The sequence below is a fragment of the Furipterus horrens genome, unplaced genomic scaffold (genome assembly GCF_987537825.1).
Source record: "Furipterus horrens unplaced genomic scaffold, mFurHor1.1.pri manual_scaffold_6, whole genome shotgun sequence".
Taxonomy (NCBI): Eukaryota; Metazoa; Chordata; class Mammalia; order Chiroptera; family Furipteridae; genus Furipterus; species Furipterus horrens.
The window spans coordinates 65,608,499-65,628,419 of NW_028327176.1; the positions used below are offsets into that span (position 1 = coordinate 65,608,499).

A 19,921-nucleotide genomic window follows, 5' to 3' on the forward strand; every position below is an offset into this window, starting at 1 on the left:
AAAAAAATGTATGGTTATGAATGTTAACTAGACTTATTGTGGTGTTTATTTCACAATATATACAAATATTGGCTCACTATGTTGTATACCTGACATTAATATAATATTATATATCAATTATATCTCAGTTAAGCAAAGATTGTCCACAAAGATCTTTGATGATTTTTCCAAACCCTCTTTCCCCTTTTACGAGCCTCTTGCTCTGACCCCATCATCACTGCCAACAATTGTAGGCACTTTCTTTAGTTCTCCAGGACCCACTGTTGTGGTGGTATAACATACTCACCCTCCCTGGAAGGTCCTGGACTTTTTCTGCCTCCCACTCCTTTGTCAGAAGTAGCCTATCCTACTAACACACCTACAGGAAAATGAATGTTATATTAACTCTTGACTAAAGTCATTGTAGCAAAATAATAGCTTGATGTATTTTGCAAGATGTATTTCATCGAAGGAGGAGAAAACTACTATCTAAAACTCAACGTTGGAGGCCCTTCCCCTAGTCTCCTGGGCAACCAGGTACCCAAGCCTGACTCCCAGGCTACTGACATGGCCTTCTCCTGTTCTGGGGACCCCAGCAAAGCGACTCTGCCGCCGCCTTCTGAACCTACTCCCGGTGGGACGCTAGGTCAGGTCACACCACACGAGATCCCCTTCCCGGACATCTACGGCGGGGACATGCAGCTCTGGGAGGCGCACTTCCGTGGCATCGGGCGGGCCTACCGCGCCCTGGGCAAGGAGGATGACTTCGCCATCCGCGTGCTCACGGAGGACTTCACGCTGCCCTTCCCGTATGCCTGGCCGCCGGGGCCGGACCCTGCCAACGGGCCGCTCTTCTACGACCCACGTGACCGCACGGACTTTGACTTCCTGCTGCAGGGCGGGGCAGCACCTCCTGCGCTGCTGCAGCCCCTGCCCAACACGGCCCAGGCGGCCCTGCGCGAGCAGCACCTGGAGTGCCTGGCGTCGCAGTGCGCACAGGTGGGCGCCGGCTGGGGGCCTGGCCTCGTGACCGAGGCACCTGGGCCCGCCACCGGCACCACCTTCAAAGGGCCTGTGGGGTCTGAGTCTACCGCCCTCAATGGGGGAACCCCAAGACTTGCCTAGCCCCCAGCATCCCCCAGAAAGTTAATAAAGAGTGCTTCTACGCAAAATAAATAAATAAATAAAAATAAAAATAAATAAAAATAAAACTCAACGTTGCATGCTCCTTCCCATCCCCCAACTGAAATGTGTACTTCAGGTCTAGACTCGGGTTTTTTTGACCTTTCTGTCTCTGAGCACAAAAGGACAGAAGCCTTTCAGCCAGTGTCTGAATCATCATGAGAAACAGGCTATCACACCACTGTGGCTTTAGAGAAGTGTAGAATTATCCAAAAAGTGGCAAAAGCTATAAACTCTGGGCTTAAACTCATCAAGAACTGTTCACTTGTTTTCATCAGGCCATGCCAAGAAAAGAAATGAAGATCATGTGACTAAACTGATAAACAAGAATGATAAATCAAAGAGCAAAAGGGTACTTAAACAGAGGCTATTTTTGCAAAGCTCATAAGTTTACCTTATGGAGCGAAGCCCATCTAAACAGATGACACTCATATAAATGCCCACATAAAGGAACAGAAAACCAAGATTAAGCCAAGACTGAAAATGGGTACTTAGGTACCTCTGGGCTTTGTGAACGGCGGAAGTCAGGCTGGTGTCCCCAGCTGCCTACCAGAAAGAGTCATGTTGGTGTTAAATTCAAAAAGTCAGTCCAAACTTTTCCTCTCCTCCCAGTGAAACAGAAACTTGAAATGTTTATCCTGATCCCTCCCTTTCCCAAAAGTCACTTTGTATATAAAAGAGCTCTGATGTCCAAAAACTCAAGAGGTTTAGGAGAATGCTAATTGGGTGAGAGTCCCATAAAGGATACTGAAGCATTCTTCCTACAACCCCTGGAGCACCCAACAACTTTGGAAAAGTTTGGAGACCACTCCCATATGTCCCTACTGAAAACATTGTCCAGCCCACTCCTTTGCTGCCTTCCCGTCATCTTTGATATAACAACACCACTGCATAAACACCTTTCCCACCAATAACATACAATAAGAGAAATCAGGAAAAAAGAAAAAAAAAAAACTTCCTCCTACCACAGCAGTACAATAAATGCCACCAAAAATGTGGTTGACACTTATGAGCATTTACTATGTGCCAGACACCATTCTGTTCATGTTAAATGGAACATCTTTAAACTCCACAGGAGTCCTATTGTGCAGATGAAGAAATTGAGGCAGAGAAAACTAAAGTACCTTGTCCAAAATCAAATGACTAATAAATGGAGGAGCCAGCCCTGTTTTTAGCCAATAAAATCTGTGGTTCCCTGATACCTATAAAAGCTGATCTCAGTACAAACCTCTCCTGGTATCCTTTTTCTAAGCCATATTTCCTCTTCCCAATGTTTCATTTTCCACCAGTTTCCCCCCACACAACAATATTCCAGAACACTTCTTGATCCTAAGTGATACCTCCTTGTCTGAACCCCATTCTCAGATACATCAAGAAAATGTTGATAATGCATCAGTCCCCTAACTTCCCAGTTCCTATTCTCCTTGCCTGCACCGACCCCTTCCTGCAGCCTCAAGCCATACCTTACACCTTTTTCTCACCCATCACTGCTCCACTTCCAAGATCTCCAACTGATACCCTCCTGTCTGGATGGCAAAGGTATTTCCACTCACCATGCCTGTTCCTGCACACCTGCTGAGCATTCCCTTCACATCACCATTTCTAGAAATTGTACTTTGCTCATTTCCCACAGCCTGTTGACCCCTGGACAACCACCTCAACACGGCCTGTATTTAGTCATGGTTCTCTCTTTCATGCCTTTGCTATGCCTCTTTACTAAGCTTCCATCCTTTTTTGGTCTTACCTACCTCAGTTTAATCACAGTTTATTTGTACTTCTGTCCTCATTCAATTCATTATAACTTTTACCTAATACATTTTTTAAAATGAGATATAGTATCATCCATCACATAACTAAATAAATATTTTCCAAAGATAATACACTATGCTTGTGCAGTTATGGTGAAATAGTACTTTTACATAGTGCTGGTTGCAGTAAAAAAAAATTTATACAATCTTTTGGATGGTATATGTAAATCAAGTCCTATTAAAATCAAGACTATATAAATGTGTGTCTATAAATTATTACCTATGAAAATTCATACCACTTTACTTGGTAGTTTGATTTCTATAAATCTATCCTAAGTAAATAATTAGTCCCCTGAAGTGTCGTTCCTGCCCCTCTAAACCTGTCCAAATCAACACATTTATCATGGCCCAGAATAATTTTCTCCACCTCCATGAAATTCTTAAGGCTACAAAGAATTTTCTTTTCTTTGAATTTCTAGTGCACCTTGGTGTCTTTGCTTCTCATGCCTGGCATTGTTGGTTTTCAATTTATTCAAATTCAACAAACTTTTATGATGCATACTCACAATACACTGGGAAGACAAAGGGACATATGCCATAACCTATGATCTTGATAGGTCACCTCTTAATCTTTCACCTACTACTCTTTCAGCCCAAGATGGTCTTCTTGAGGGCAAGAGCCATGGCTTACATATATTTTATATATGAAGCACCAAACACAGGGACTTGCAAAAATGCAGCAGTTACTTAGTAATTTTTTAATGTATTTTATTGATTATATTGTTACAATAGTTCCAATTTGCTCCCCCCTACTCCCCTCCACCCAGCATCTCCCTCCTCCAGCAATTCCCCCCCAAGTCCATAACCATGGTTCATACATACAAGCTCTCCCGCTTCACCCTTTCATATATTCTTCCTCTTCCTCTCTCTCTTTTTTTAGTAAATATGTGATTAATTAATTATTTTAACAATAAAAAAAAATAACAATCCTTCCCTCTCAGACTTAAGACCCTTTATAATCTTATAAAGGACAATGGGCGAAGGTCTCAAGCTCCTCTAGCTGCTTCAAGCTGGACATGGTCGTCGTCCTACCCACCCTTGGGTCCAGAAAGCAAATTTTTGCTGACTCATTTAATCGTACAATGTGGTATTATCAATTCCAGATTTCTTATTCCAAAGGTTCCCTCACAGTAGGTTAATATCAACTTAAATTGTCACAACTTTGTACAGTCTGACCTTGATTGATGGATATTGAGAAAAGAACTTAATTTTCAGGATAAATATTAATTTATATTTCTTTTTATGTATGCCTCAAAAATGAAGTCCCCCCTCACTAAGGAAAATATATTTCTACATGTCTAAACTATAATTAAACCCTAGTAATAATAGGGATATTCATAAATTAAGAACCTATAGCAATATGATCTGTACTTTACATGTAAGGCTACTGAACCTCAGAGAAGTTAACAGACAATGAAACTATTAAGAAGTGGATCACAAATTGATTCCCAGGTTCCCATTCACTACACTATTCTATTTCCCCAATATGCATACATATGCATTTTAGAAATAGACCTTCCCAAAGGAAATTTTTTGTTTGTATTTTGAAACACCCCAAAGTCACTATAAGCCACTCAAAGACAAGCAACAGAAGATATCTTCTTAGGGGGTTGCCCTTTCTTTCATCTCCAGCTCTGCCCACCTTCACCTCTACCCCATTATTCATAGCACATGTGCTTTTCCTGGACCTAATGTTGCCTGGGTTTTCTTTATTAGGTCCCTGTGATTATTTTTACTGAACAAAATATCTATTAGCAAAAAGAATAGCAAGGGAAGATGCAGGTGCACGAAGCATGGACCTTTTAAGGTGCATGGACTCTTTAAGGATCCCAAGAAGAAACAAAATGCATACTCAGATTAGGAAAATTTAAGGAGGATTGAATAAAGGGTTGTTTGCAAATAAAGCATTTCCTTTGTTAAATAGGTGTGTTTTATTTGTAAGTAGTTGTTACTGCCCCTAGACTTGAATGGACAAAGAGAAGATATAGGAAAGAGAAAAGGCCACTTCAAGAATAGCAATAGAGAGAGCCCAAGGTGATCTCAAAGAGGAGGATCCTAAGAAATAAACATCCTGCTTCATTCTTTTCCCTCCCTCTGATTTCCTGCCGGGGACTAAATCCAATAAGATACCTCCTCCCAAGTGAGGACACAGGAACCTGCTGCTACAGTCCATATAGGTCAGCCTTTTAAGGTACAGAGCAGGGTGGAAATGTACAGAAGTATGAAGACTGGATCAGATAGAGTCAATGGAAGATACACGGCACATGAAGTGACTCATCCTTAAAGATTTGCCAGCTAGCCCTGACCAGTGGTTTGGTTAGTTGGAGCATCACCCCAAACACCAAAGAAGGTTGTGTGTTCAATTCCTGATCAGGACACATACCTGAGTTGTGGGTTCAATTTCCAGTCAGGGTGTGTGTGAGAGGCAACCAATCAATGTCTGTCTGTCTGTCTGTCTCTCCCTCTTCCTCTCTCTCTAAAATCAATAAACATATCTTTGGATAATTATTAAATAAAAAAGATTTGCCACCTATTACATCTTTCACACAGACAACAGAACATTTAAATATTCAAAGTCTGTTACTATGAATATTAGACTGAAAATGAAAAATGTATAGTATATAGGGTGCCCTGATAACATTCAACACATTCGGTTAGTGGAATATTAGCAAATATTTTATTATATAAACTAAACCGTCGGCAGCCGTCCGTCTCGAGAGATGATGGTGTAGCTTCTTAAGAGTCTATCTGCACCGCCGAGAATGGCTGTGCAGTCTGACTCGGGAGTGACATGGCATCTGTCTCCTCCCGTGTTGAATCGACATCTTGTGATGACGCTGAAGCTACAGAGCCTGGGCAGGGTAATATGGAGGGTCTGCTGTTGCCCATGCAGCAGACCCCCCCTCTCTTCGCAGCTGAAGGGTCCAAGGGAAAGACGGAGTCGATATAGCTTGGGTTCAGGTGCGCCGCAGGAGTTGCCGGTGTTGACTACAACATCAAACCGCCTTAGGGACTCCGGCTCCGGATTTTCTGTCGGGGTTTACTCCCTTAGCCTTTCCCCTGAAGAGGTATGCCGCAAGGCAGCGGAGGTTTTTTGGAGTCAGAGTTTTCCTTCTCTGATGTACCCTGACTGGAAGATCGAACCAGCGACACTTAGCTCGCAGGCCGACGCTCAATCCACTGAGCTAAACCAGCCATTTTCTACTTTGATTTTCCTATAATCAGAAATGTACGAAATACCATCAAAACCAATGCATTGTCAATAATGGCATACACAAGAATTTCATATATTAGAAAATAGAAGAAGTAATATTAATATGTGCTGTAATCACCCAGAAATATTCCAATAGACACATTGAAGTTCTTAATAAACCATAGAGTGCCACACACACATATACCTCTAATTGTTGTCTCACTTTATAGGTTTATCAGTTCTTCCCAGTAGACTATGAGCTTTTTGGGGAGAGACTGCTCATTTTTCATAGTGTCTTCCACAGAGCCTGGAATATAGTAGATGCTCAATAAATCATTTGTTTTCACACAGATACACGTCAGCACTTTCCCAATACTTAATGGGATTCAGTTGTGCCATCTTCTCTAAGCATGGTGACTTTACATGGAGAAACAAAGATATAAAGTTAGGAAATTTTGATAAAATTATTATAACATTATTATTAGTGCATGTCAGAGCATGTTATTGTATAAAGTGAGTACTCTTTGTGGAAACTCTATCAGTGGAAAGGATGAATCAGAGGAGGGGCAGGTGTATGAACTTACTCCCAGAAGAAGAGTGAATCAGTCCAAGTCCCAAGAAAAGTGGTGCTCTTGCCAGTCCAGGCAGTCTTAGAACAAGCACAGGTGCACTCCTGCCTGAAGCCCAGCCTCCCAGAGAGCTTCTCCCTCAGTGAGCCATCTGCCCTTCCCCACCAATCCGTGTCCTTGCAAGTTTTCTCGACATTATTCCTCTCAGCTCTTTTGTTGCTGGCTGTTAAAACTGAAGTCCTTTATGGTGTATATAAGCCAGAGGTGATACAATTAAATGAAACTATTTGTCATATAAAATTTACATCAGCAAGAATTAAACGTCAAATAACTTATGATTGACAGCCTCTACTGAGTCATAAAGACTCTAAATTAGTCTTGTGAAGGGTATTCTCACAGTTTCTAATATACTCCACTCCACCTAAGACTTAACTTTCCAAAAGTGCTGAAAGGAGAATGTCAATGATGAGCTTGCCTTATCATTCCCCAGAAGTTCAATGGAAATTTAAAATGTGTCCTGTGCTAACTATGGAAGGCACAGCATAAGAAAACTTGAGTTCTGTCTGACCGTTTTAGTTGTGTGACCTTGAACCAATTGCACCATTTCTCTGACTTTTGGGTAATAGTACCCACTAGTCCTCACTACTTCAGGAAGCTATTTTTCTTAATTAATAGACTTCAGGAAGCTATTTTTCTTAATTAATAGACTTTACTTTTAGAGAAATTTTAGGTTTACAGAAAACTGAACAGATAATAGAGTTTTCACACATCCCTCCCTTCTCTATCCTCTCAGCTTCTCCAGTGATTAACATCTTGCATTCGTGGGGTACATTTGTTACAATTGATGAATCAATATTGACACATTATTATCAACTAATTTTCATAGTTTACATTAGGATTCACTCTTTGGGTTGTATAGTTCTATGAGTTTAGATGTCTAATGTCATCTATCTGTCATTACAATATTATACAGAATAGTTCACTGTCCTAAAAACACCCACTGTACATGGAACAAGTTTAAGCATTAAGTAAAATAATGAAGGGGTATTTTTTTGACCTGTAAAACTATGTGTCAGCTTGTTGCAGTGATAGGTTTTATTCATTCATTTATTTAACATATACTAAGTACTAGGACATAAAAATGAGCAAGACACAGTGCACGTTTGGTAGGCACTGGGAAATATGCACATTAATGACAACCACGGACATATGATAACACTGGGGAACACCATTTTAGTTGAGTTAGATTTAACACTTGTTTTTGACTAACTTTTGGCATCTGAATCCAAAAATGACCCAGTTTTTCTCTATCACATCAACTTTTTAAGGTAGAGGATACACTCCCTTTGTCCCAAAAATCATACAAAATGTACATACAAAGGAAAATAAAGAAAAAATTACCTGAATATACTGTTTATTTTGAGTTATTTTATTCATATAAAGGTTATATATTGTTACTGTAAGTCAAATTGTGTACAAGTAGTAAAGTTCTGCTACCAAACATACATATTAAAGTATTTTATCTTTTCAAATGACAGGCTAGGAAATGCCAAACTGAGATACTTGAAACAGTCTCCTTCAGTTGGCAAAGCTTTAACAAATTGCTTCATGACACCCAGTTTTATGTGCAGAGGTGGGAATATAATGTTCTGTCAACAAGTGGCTCATGTAGAATGTTTGGATCACCAGGTCTGAGGTCAGATTTTGGAGGCCAATTCAACTCCGCCCAATGCTTCTCATGAACTCTGCTGTCCCACATAGACAGAAAACAAGGATACTTGGTGTATCCGCATTGCTGATCAATGACTCTCTTTATGTCTTCATATTCTTCATGACAACAAACTGAATGGCAATTGGGACTGCACCAAATAAATTGCCATCGTGGAGGAGGACATACTTCAAGCTCTGCTTTGAGCTATCGATGAACGGTCACCATTCAGTTGCATTATAGATTGGAATTCCCAATTCCTCCATTAAACCATGTATGTTATGGCAATACACAAAGCCACTATCACTTCGAAAGTACTGCAGAAATGCACTTTCTCTTGATTGAAAGTAGGGTACCTTCACTCCTCTTTCAAGCAAGATTTTCTCATGCAGTCTTGATGCTAGGAGTTCTGAAGCCTTTTTGGATAATCCAAAATCTCATGCCAAATCATTCAACTTATGCTGATCAAATCCCTTATGAACTGAGTAATCTTCAATTTTGAAATTTTCATGGTTGCTGTCACTTAGTTCTTCACCATACTCTTGTTTTTCAAAAGAGGGTAGTTCGATGGAAACTAGCACTGGGACTTCAGCTGAATGACTGAATGAGGCACTGGGTGTATAGCTGATGGTAGACTAGGATACTCTATTTTCTTGTTATATCCTGATGTTTTCACTATACAAAAGTAAAAGTCACTTGAATAATCTCTGGGCTCTCACCAAACCATAGGTATTCCAAATGGCAATTTATCACATATTCCCTTCATCCATATCTGTAAATTCTTAACATACTGCTTGCACACCTTGTGAGGGACCCAACACTTATCTTGATCACCAAGTTTTACTTTAAAATGTGCAAAATAGGCTTGCCTGACAAATGCGCTGATGTTTGTCCTTTGACTGGGAATGGGGAAACTGCCACAGATATAACAAAACAAATCAGGGTTGTTTAGGCACTTATGATGAGAAATAGCAGAGGCAGACATGATCTGAAGGAAAGGAGATAAGTATGTATGTAAATTAAAAAATAAATTCTGCTAACTCTTTGTATACAGACAAGAACTCAGACTACACTTCGGAACATGATTCTCTGTATAGTGCAGCACACAACCTCTCACCACACTGTCTCATGTGTAACTGAATAGCCTAGATAAGAATGAACCTATCACTGGTCTCCAAGGTCATCCCCCACCCCTCCCCACTCAAGGGAGGTTTGTTCTCAGCCAATAGGAGAGCACTAGTGCTTCCCTCCATCCAGGCTCAATCCAGCCTAGAGTGGTAGGATTATGATAAGATGTACAGGAAAAAAATTATGTGATAGAAGAAAACCAACTGCAGTTTTGAAATCAGCATGCCTATTTAAGTCTAAAACAGCTGTAAAACTGAACTCAACAGCAATTATGTTGAAAAATTTTCCTCCTGTATAATCTTTATAGTAGAGATTTCTAAAGCACTAATATAAACAGTTAATATGCGTTAAATATTACTGTGCATCACGCAGAGTTACATGGTTTATATCATTTTATATCATTAAATCCCTAATGCCATTCATATGGGAGGTCTTATCACCTTTTTCATCTGAGGCCCAGTAACTTCCTCTACTAGAAGCATATATAAGCTCCAGGGAAGAGGTGACTGGGTTGAGTTTCTAAAGCGATTTGGGGTCATTGGGCACAGGGTAGGATAAAGGGCATGCAAGTATGTATCACATAAGGAGCACAGGGAAGGAAGGAACAGTGAAGTCACAGTGCATACATGTGCTCAGACATCAGGCAATATGAGGTTGTAGCAAGATATGAGACTGCAGGGAAAGGCAAAAAACAACTTCTAACAGGTCTTAGGCTTGCTGCTGAATTGGTTCTTTATTCCATAAACAGTGGAGTGTATGGAAGGTTTTTATATAAATTATTTAGGCTGTTAGAGAGGTTATTCTAAAGCAGGCTTTAGAACAGGTTGGAAAGCTGACAAAGACTAATTATAAGATTCAGTTTATTAGGTAACACTTGATAAATTTATACTATGCACCAGGATGGTGCAAAATGCTTTATATGAAGTGTCTCATGTATTCACCTCCCCATTTGGGACCAGACAGCAAATGACAGACTATACCGGTGGACATGAGGATGATCAGACATTTTAGAGATGTTGAGGAAGCCAAAGGGTTAAGGCTCAGTGTATGTATAGACCACAGGAATCCATGACCAATTCTAAGGGCAAAAAATATAAAGTAGAAACAAAAGCAAAGCACGATTCTGTTAAAGTTGAGAAATAGAAAACTCAGAACTGGGGCAGCATTAGTGCCAGCTGGCTGAGCAGCCAAGGATTCATCCAGACATGAGTGACCTCAGTTCTGGGCACCAGTCAGGATGTGGTGGACGTCAGTTTGTTTCAGCACTTGGCACCAGCACACGACTTTGTCAGCATGAGCAGTGTGCTAAGTGATGTGGGCAGCCAAGCAGATGTGGGACATAACATTTTTAATGTTTCCCAATTTATTTTGCATTTCTCAGGGATTATTTTATCACTGTCTTTGTTACCATTTACCTCCCTCCAATATTTAATATAGAGCAAAAGAATGTGGCTAATCCCTTCAGAAAATAAAACACAAAAAGACCAGGCTATAGCTACTCTATCGTAAACCTTTAGCACATGCAAATGCACGCACACACACACACACACACACACACACACACAGAGTCTCTTGAAAGTCATAACTTTCAAATTCAAATGCAGGAGCCAGGTTCTTGATGGAGGATATATTTATTATTCTAAAAAATGTTGATTTAAAGACTAAGTAATTATCACCTCATGGAAAAAGTAAATATTTCAAGATAAATAATATATTATTGAAAAGGGAATGAAGAATATGTGAGAACTAGGTAGATCCCACCCAAAGTTTCAAAAGTATTACCAGCTCGTATAAGAGCTTACCCTTCCAAGAGAATGTGACTGCACCAGGACAGGCATTCTGAAGAATGAATAACCCCTGGAGCAGTCTTTAGTCACAAACTAATGGAAGATGATCTGTAACTATTATCCAACCCCAGATTGGACAACTGAAGCACCGGTTCCAATCTGACCCCCAAAGTTCCCATTAGGATTAAGTTCCAGTTACAAATAGAGGACATTTGCTCGACAACACAGCCTTTATTGGCTTCCTTCCCTTCTCTATCCACTCCCCACTTTCTTACTAAGGTTTTCTGGGATCCCCTCCCAAATAAATTACTCTCACTTGAATTCTTATCTCAGGGACTGATCTGATTTGGGGAGAACCCAGACAAAGACACCTTGCAACATGACTTAAATAAATAAACTGATTGCAGTGGGGGGATAAAAAGAAGAGAGTTCCTGGCTACGAGCCTTAGCTTTTTCTGTGATAACAGAAAGCAACGCCATCTTTGCACAAATTTGAGGAATGGATGAAGTTACATAAGAGCTGTTGGGAGGAACAGATTAGAATACCAACTGGGACCATGTAGACAGATCACAGGACAGCACTGAGAGCCTAGCTAAAGTTGGAAACCATACCTGTACTATCACATGCTTTCACCCTACCTACGGCATCCAGCCATCTGGGAGCTGGAGCAGAGAAGCAGATGGCCAAATTGATCCAAAGTAGGAAATGTATAGGAAAGTTGCAGCATAAGACCCATAAAGTGAGATGGCTAGGTATGCTCATGGCAAGAGAGCAACTGAAGTGATTCACCATGGGCCAAGAAAGATGTAAAAGCCATGACTGGAGGGACAGAGGAGAAAGCAGAGATAAGGTTGAAAAGTATGTCTTAAAGAGAAAAAGCAAGAAGGCTGGAGAGACAGAAATTTTTGTTCAGAGACAAGTGGAGCTGTGCATAAAATTTTAGATATGGATCATTCCTAAGGTATGACAAGGACTGGGACATGGTGGCAATAGAAAGGAAATGTTGTCAATGTCCTAGAACTGAACAACCCAATGTGTGTGGTCTTATGATCAGGAATTAAAACTGACTCAATGGATGCAGTACAAGATGCCACTGGTTTGCCAATCATTATTATGCTTCTAGGTCTCCTTGATTGAGCCTTGAGAGAAAACAAAGGATTTTTTTCCTCTATTTTTGCTTTGTCCTCCTCTCCATCTTCTGCCAAAAAGCGAGTAGTTCGAATTAGATGCTGTGACCCATTGCTCTATTGGTTTAACCACAAGCAGGAAAATACTGGTAAGCACTTAGAAGTCATCACATGAAAAGAATTATGGCCCAGGGTGTTGGACAACATAAGTTCTAAAATTTCTTCTATCTCTTATTGACAGATCTGCTGGAAAACTTCCTCCCTGTCAACTAAATGTAAACTAGCTGAACTCATAAACCATGTGCTGTTCTACCAACTACACACAGGGAATGCTCAATAAATTTGTATCATTGGGGTGGACAAAATTTCTTAAGAGCCCCTGGACTCAAAAAAAGGGCAGCCCAAATCAGATGAACTCCGCACACACATTTTAAACAGAAGAATGTTCCCTCCAGCTCCCTTGCCTACTGCAGTCTTTGGAGCCTGGAATTAATCAGCAGATCTAGCTGATGCCTGTCCTTGTCGCTAGCTGCAAACAGGCACATCACGGATGCCAAAGAGACACTTCCCTTCCCCAACCAAGGGTGCAGCATTTTGTAACAATAAATATTGCTAAAAGAATAAAAGTCCCATCAAGTTACCCTCCACACATGGCAGACAAGGTCGTGATTTGTGTGTGTTAATGCTGAATCCGACTCTCTCTTCATTAATTGCTTATGAATGACACATTTGCCTGAGGAGCTCCTCTGGGGGCTTATGGCTGCATGATGACAGAGAGCAGGAGAGGCTGCATCACAACGACCTTGGCACACCTGTCCCTGGAGGCCCTAGGAGCCTGTGCAGGGGCAACTGTAAATACAAATAACTTCAGCAGGCTTGTCTAGACTGAGAAAATGAAATCTCTGCTCCAAAATAAGAAAATTGCTCATGTTGTAAATTTTACATGCTCACAGGGAAGGTTGGAAAATAAACAACTGTCTGGGAGATTTTGAATTAATAATATAATAAGATCATCATCACTGACAGGCTTATTACACTTAAAAGTTAATAAGATATTTTTTATCCAATATCTTATTTTATCCTATTAAGGCAGAAGTTGTTTTTGTCTTATATATTATGCCTAAATCAGTGTCACACACATAGCACTCTATAAATATTTAGTGTATTAATATTTAAATTAATACAAGCATTATCACCGTGTCCATGTCTCAGGGTAAGCAACTGAGATGCAGAGTGTTTTAGGCACTTGCTCAGAGTTTCGCGGCTAACAGGCACGGCCAAATTCAATGCTGGGCTTTCTGCCTCGCAGACCCATGTTCTCGCCACTATGCTTACTTATGAGGGAGTTTTGCATGGATGTGATGACTAAGAGTACACATGTCATAAAACTTCTTCAATGTCTATCTCCCCTCCTCATTGGTGGTGCACGTTCTAGAAGGATATATACAAAGCACTGTACTCTATGGCCTCTACAAATGGAAGTTTTGTCCAGTTACCAATCCCAGCAGATGGCATCATGATTTCCTGCTGTCTGTGGCTTGAAGGGACCTGGCTCTTGAGCACCACCACTCACAGAGTAGTACTCCCTGGCTGGGGCCTCAGGTGTCACCAAAGCAATGGAGTGTTCCAAGGCTTTGTTAGTTGCAGCATGTAGGGCCAGCTTACCCCCTATGATGATTCTTTCCTCAGCCCACAAAGGATGGAATTCCTTCCATAGCTGATTCTGTCCTTTTCCTACTATTATTCTTTCAGGCCACTGTAGCATCATGATGTTCTGGAATTTCCCACCTACTCTGAACAGCAGACCATTGCCCACCAGCACCCCAAAGGTGGTCAGGGTCCACTTGTCATACCCCAAAAGCTCATCAGTTGTTATTGCTCTACTGGGGCCCCTTTTCCCTATAGGCTTCTGTAGAATGCTTCTAGTCTACATTATTAAAGGAATTGATTGCTTAATATCCATAATCACATGGCCTGGTTCTTTCAGAGACACTAGTGGCTACTGAAGTGTTGAATATGGTCGGGGATGCTGAGATAATTTCAGCAAGCAGGATGAATGGCTAGTATGCACGGAGGACTGTGGCTCGCTCAGACCATCAGCGAAAGAGCGAGAGGTCACACCGTCCTTTTATTAGGATTTCAAAAGTTACTAGAACAGGGGGTGTGACTTTCCAGCCAACAATAAAAGAATTTTTACAAGTGAAAGAATTCTTACAAAGTATCATTAATATGTAAAATACAGCCAGGGTAACTTCTGGTTTAGATAGCACCTATCAGGGATGCAAAGCAGATCCACTAATCATCAAGGCCAGCCCCAATATAAGACTTTATCTTCAAGGAGGCAGATGGAGTACTCAACAGACACCTTTGTCCTCAGGATTCCATGACCCAGTGGCCTGAACAGCCTAAAGCCACAGGCGGAGACAAGATTAGCTCATCATCTCCTGAGTCACAGGACACCTGGGCAGAGGGACATGGGAATGCCCCTACCCAGAGATCTGTTTTCCTGCAACAGGCTACATTGAATGTAAGAGGTCCCAAGAAACATGGATATAATTGATACTTTCCCTTCTAGTCCCAGAAAGTATAAATTTTTCATTTGATGGCCAAAACATTCATCACAATCTTGCCACTTGAAGTTAACACTGGGTCTTTTAGATACCATGTCATGTACTACATGAATAACCAAAGTCCATTGCCAGAGAAGTATGGAGAAGGAATTTCATTTGGCAATAGAGAGAAGGGGGCTGCTCTTAAAAAAGAATTATTCAAGCTGGCTGGGCCCCTTGATTTTCTAAGCTGTATCCATTTCCTCCAAAGTTCCCAAACAGCTTCCATACTTCTGATGTTTTGGAACCAAGCATGCATATCCCTTCTGGTAATAGCACCTGGATTCCACTGGGAAGGCCCTTCCCCATTCACAGTTCATCATGTTTGGATAGAACTTAACCCCACCTCTAGTGCCCCAGGAGAACTTCCCATCCTTTGGGCCAGTGACTTAGTCAGAAATAGGCATGAGACCTAGGTTCATCAGATCAGGCTCAATCTCTGGACACTTGCTGAAACTACTGAGAAAGAGTAGGACACATTCATGTTAGTGGAGAATAAGTCTAAAACTTCTAATGATCATATTACATTTAGAAGAGAGAGGCCTAACTGAAAATTAAAACAAAGTGAAATAAAGCAGAGCTAAAAATGAAGCAACAGTGTCTTGATGCTGAGGGATTCTTTAACCTGATTTATAATGACAGCAGATGATTCAAAAGTGGCCAAACCACTCCATGGAATAGGAGTTCCACATATCTCACAGGGAAGTTAACTTAATACAATTACCTTCAACAAACTACATAGTCCACAGCTGTGGTGTCCAATGCAGGAGCTATTGATGTTACAGAGCCCCTGGGCTGCTCCAATTGAAAACAAACCCACGAGCTCTTTAGTTAGGGGTCCGATTGCCCGTCGCCAAAAATTACAACTCTGGACATTATATTTGAGTGAAAAGAAAAATTGTTTATTTAACAGTTACACATATCCTTGCCTCCCCTCTACCAAACCAAACCAGTTTTAGGGGGGTCAGAGACACCGTTTCCCTACTTCCTAGGCACGGTTCAGCTTTACCAGCAGCTGCCAATCACTCCATCTGATTGGGGAGGTCCTTTCTGTGCTGTGGTGTCTTCCAGCTCTCAATGCAGGACCACCTGGATTCTCAGCCTCCTTGCGAACTGTCTTCTTTCTGTAAATCGCGTGGATCTCCTCTTCTTCTCCAGAACACCTCTGCAAACACTCACCAGCGAGGGAGCCAGCCCCAGAGCGTGCCCCCCCTAAAGTGTTCGCAGCTGCCTATATATCCCTGACTGTGTCCTCTGACGTAGTGGGTGTTGCCAATAGTTCTGACCATTCACAGAACCCCACGTAGGCTCTGAGTGCTTTCCATACCATCACCTGGTTCAAGACTCTTCCCAACCACCTGAGGCTTTGGATGCATTAAAGCAATTTACATAATGAAAGACACCGGCCATCAGCCTCAGGCATGTGCAGGCATTCTGAGAGCTGCTTCCTTCTCCCCATCCCCCAGCCACAAACTCCGGGGATTTTTGGACTCTCCTGTTTCTGTACATTGAGAACATGTGGCTACTGGCATTCATGCCCTTATGTTATCCCCTCGCCTCGAATATGGGTTGGACCTGGTGATTGGCTTCTAACAAAGAGGAAACAGCAACAATCATGGGGTGTCATTTTTGTTTGTGACTTCCTGTTGCTAGCAAACTTCCTTTATTGCCTCTTTGATTCTTTCTCTTGGATGAAGCAAGCTGCTTATAGGAGGGGTGCACATGCCAAGGAAACATGGTGGAATGTGTTTATTTCCAATTTACTGGGTTTTTTTTCTTCAATAAAATAAACAGTTACTTTAAATTCATGGCCTTGAACAGTTTTTCACACTATTTTAAGACAAAGTCTGTCAAAAGTTGTTGAAAGTTGGATGAGCAATTTTAGTAATTGTATTGAACCTTTTTTTAAAAATTACAGTTAGGCTTTCTGTACTCCTCTGTGAAGTATAGTTATGCCTTTCTGGTCTTCTATTGTCTCCTCCAAGTAAGTGGGGATTCACCAGGGGCTTCAGCAGCATCAATCATGTTGCAGTGTTTTCTAATCCAGCATCAGGGACTGCAAAATTGATCTCTGTATTTCTTTCCTTGTATGTGTTTCAGGTCTACGTGGACCAAAAGCACTGTGCACATGAATGCAAGTAAAACTCCCACAGAATGTGGTACTACTAATAGATGGCTGTTAGGGAGATGTTTAATGATATTGCCCAGGACATATCGTGGTGCCCATATTTCTGTTCAAAGCAGCAATCTGCTTTCAGTTTAGAAATCTCTGGGGAAATTCCCATCACCTGAGACTGAGAGTGCCTACAGTGCGCTGAAGGAAACACGTCACGTGGCACTCGCGTGCACACAGGCAGAACCAGCTCATGCCCCCAGAAAAGGACGGACATTTTTAGAATATAAAATGTCAGGGACATCCAGCCACTTAAATCGTATTTGTTAAAATGAGTAATAATTAAGAATACACCAGAGAGAAGCTATCCTTAATAGCATATTTGATAAAAGATCTGAAAAGCCAACTTAAAGCTAATTTATGAGGGAGTAGAGAATTTCCAAAAGCAATATGCCAACTTTGACTAACTGTAATTGCAGGTTTGCTATTTCCCAGATCTTTTTTACTCATCTGGCAGCTGTTCAAGTTTCTAAAGTTCATATGCATTGATACAAGCTTGGATCTGTGATGAGACCCCCAGCTGCTTTCCCTTCTGTATATGTACAAAAGAGGCCCTCACTGAATGAGCAGATGACCCTTGTGCAGGGCAACCTCTTCACTGGGGACTTGGGGTTCACCTGAAGCCTCTTTCTGTATAACAATACATGATGTTACTTCTCCAGGACCGCTCTCCTGGTAAGAAACTGTGGCCACTCTGGGGCAATCTGGCCTAGAAACCGTAGGAAATGTAATTGACCTCATGATGCTCTTGCCACACGCTGGGAGCAAGAAATTTGATGACACTGATGTTGCTCAAAAGTTTCATGGGCTACACTTCCTTTGGTATGACGACCCCTTTTCAGTCCCCTCACAGTTCAGCTACCTATTGCAAGCAGCACTACCAATGATCCCGAAGAAATCATTAGCACCTTTGTCAAAAAGGGGGAGCTTCTGATATTTGGTATTTTATTTGGGGACACTCCATTTTTGTCTTACAGATTTTTTCTCTCTTTTTTTTTTTTTTTTAGTTTAAAGTATACAACCTTTATTTTTAATTTACCTTCAGGCTCCTGCAGGGTTTTCTGTTAGTCTCCCAATCTTGGTTATGCTTTCTTTCTTACTTGTACATGAAGTGATGGATTTTACAAGCAGAGGTTTATTATATTATATATATTAGATCTGTTTATAGAGATACAGTTACATAAGATAAAACATAATACTGTACTTTGAAAACATTGGTGGAAATCCTGTTACATCAACATTATGAATGGCAACAGTCACTTTGGACATCTTGGCAAATTCATTCCTACATTCATTTCTAATTTAACACATTTGGTAGGCCAGGTCTTTGCCACTCTTTTCCCATAACCATTGCAGCACCAGATATATGGTGAACACTTGATAGCTATGTGTTACTGAGTCCAGTACTGTTTATTGAGATAACCAAACATGTAAGCCCTGCTATTTGCAGGGCTTTGCTCAGATGCTGTGGGGAGTGGAACACTTTGGACCATACCGACCTATATTTCTGTGTGCGGCTGAAACCCAGGGGCCTACATCTGAACAGAAGCAAAGTTTCTGACAGTAGTATGTACTAGCAGTGCTGAGGGTTTTGGGTGCCAGAAAAATGGAGTTTGCTCATGATGATTGCCATCTTGTAGATTCTTATCAGTTTGCAATAAAAAGCTCTTGCCAGGGAGCAGTATTTAAGTCCCTAGATGTATTCTGTCATGCGCAACATCTTGGCATCTAACAGATCACTTACTTGTATATGTGCATTCCTCATAGCCAGGTAGCCCCATATCCAATTAGATAAGCCACAGGAAACCATCTCCCTTACCAAAAGGGGAAAATGAAGGACACCATCTTTGAACAACTAACACAAAATGAAGCTCTAAAAATGCAGTGAGATCAAAAGGAAGTTGCCTTTACCAGGTAGACCACGTGGACAGTGTTTTATGGATCTGATTCCCACAAATTGTAGTCATTGAAAAATGTCATACAAAAGGCTTCCTGCACTGTCTGGTCAGGATGGAGGGCTCTGTGGTAAAAGAAATCTTGGTGTTGTGGTTAGAAAGAGAAAAACTAAACTCTATCCCCATTAACTTGTAGTGATTTTCTCTTTAACTACTCTCATCTGTCTTTACTTCAAACCCCTGAGAATGCCAAACAAAATGCACCTAAAGTTTCAAGCTTCTGTAAACAGCTCAGGAATGTTCCTGGAGATGAAGGAGGACATAGGGACAGGGTACGTGTGATGCCACTACCTCTCATCTGTGAATGGCTCTCTATGCTAACGTGCAATTGTAAATATTAGTCACTTGTCTATTTTCTTCTTGACCACTTTATTTAAAAATATACTAAAATAACAAAAACAAGCACAGTAAAATATTCTACTTATAAATGAAAAGGGATTTTTGTTCATGCCCCTAGGGTTAAAGCTTTAGTGATATAGAACCCAAGGTGATGTTACAGAAAAAGAAGGAAGACTTACAAAGCAGGAGAGACAGGGGAAAAAAATGGTGATAAATTCAGAGGCATGAAGTGGAATCCAGCTTCTCTTCTTGAGGCTTAGTTTCTGCTCTCTCTGCCCCTGCTGGGACTTGTTCTTCAAGAATGGGGACCATGGAAAGCCTCCAGCACTCTGGTTGGAAGTGAGTGAGCCAGGGCAGATTCAG

The 19,921-nt window shown here is 41.1% G+C and overlaps 1 pseudogene; it reads left to right on the forward strand.

Annotated features, from left to right (window-relative positions):
• Positions 1-546: 546 nt before the first annotated feature.
• On the forward strand, positions 547-1,104 carry LOC150006336 (uncharacterized protein C8orf90 pseudogene; annotated as a pseudogene).
• Positions 1,105-19,921: the final 18,817 nt, after the last annotated feature.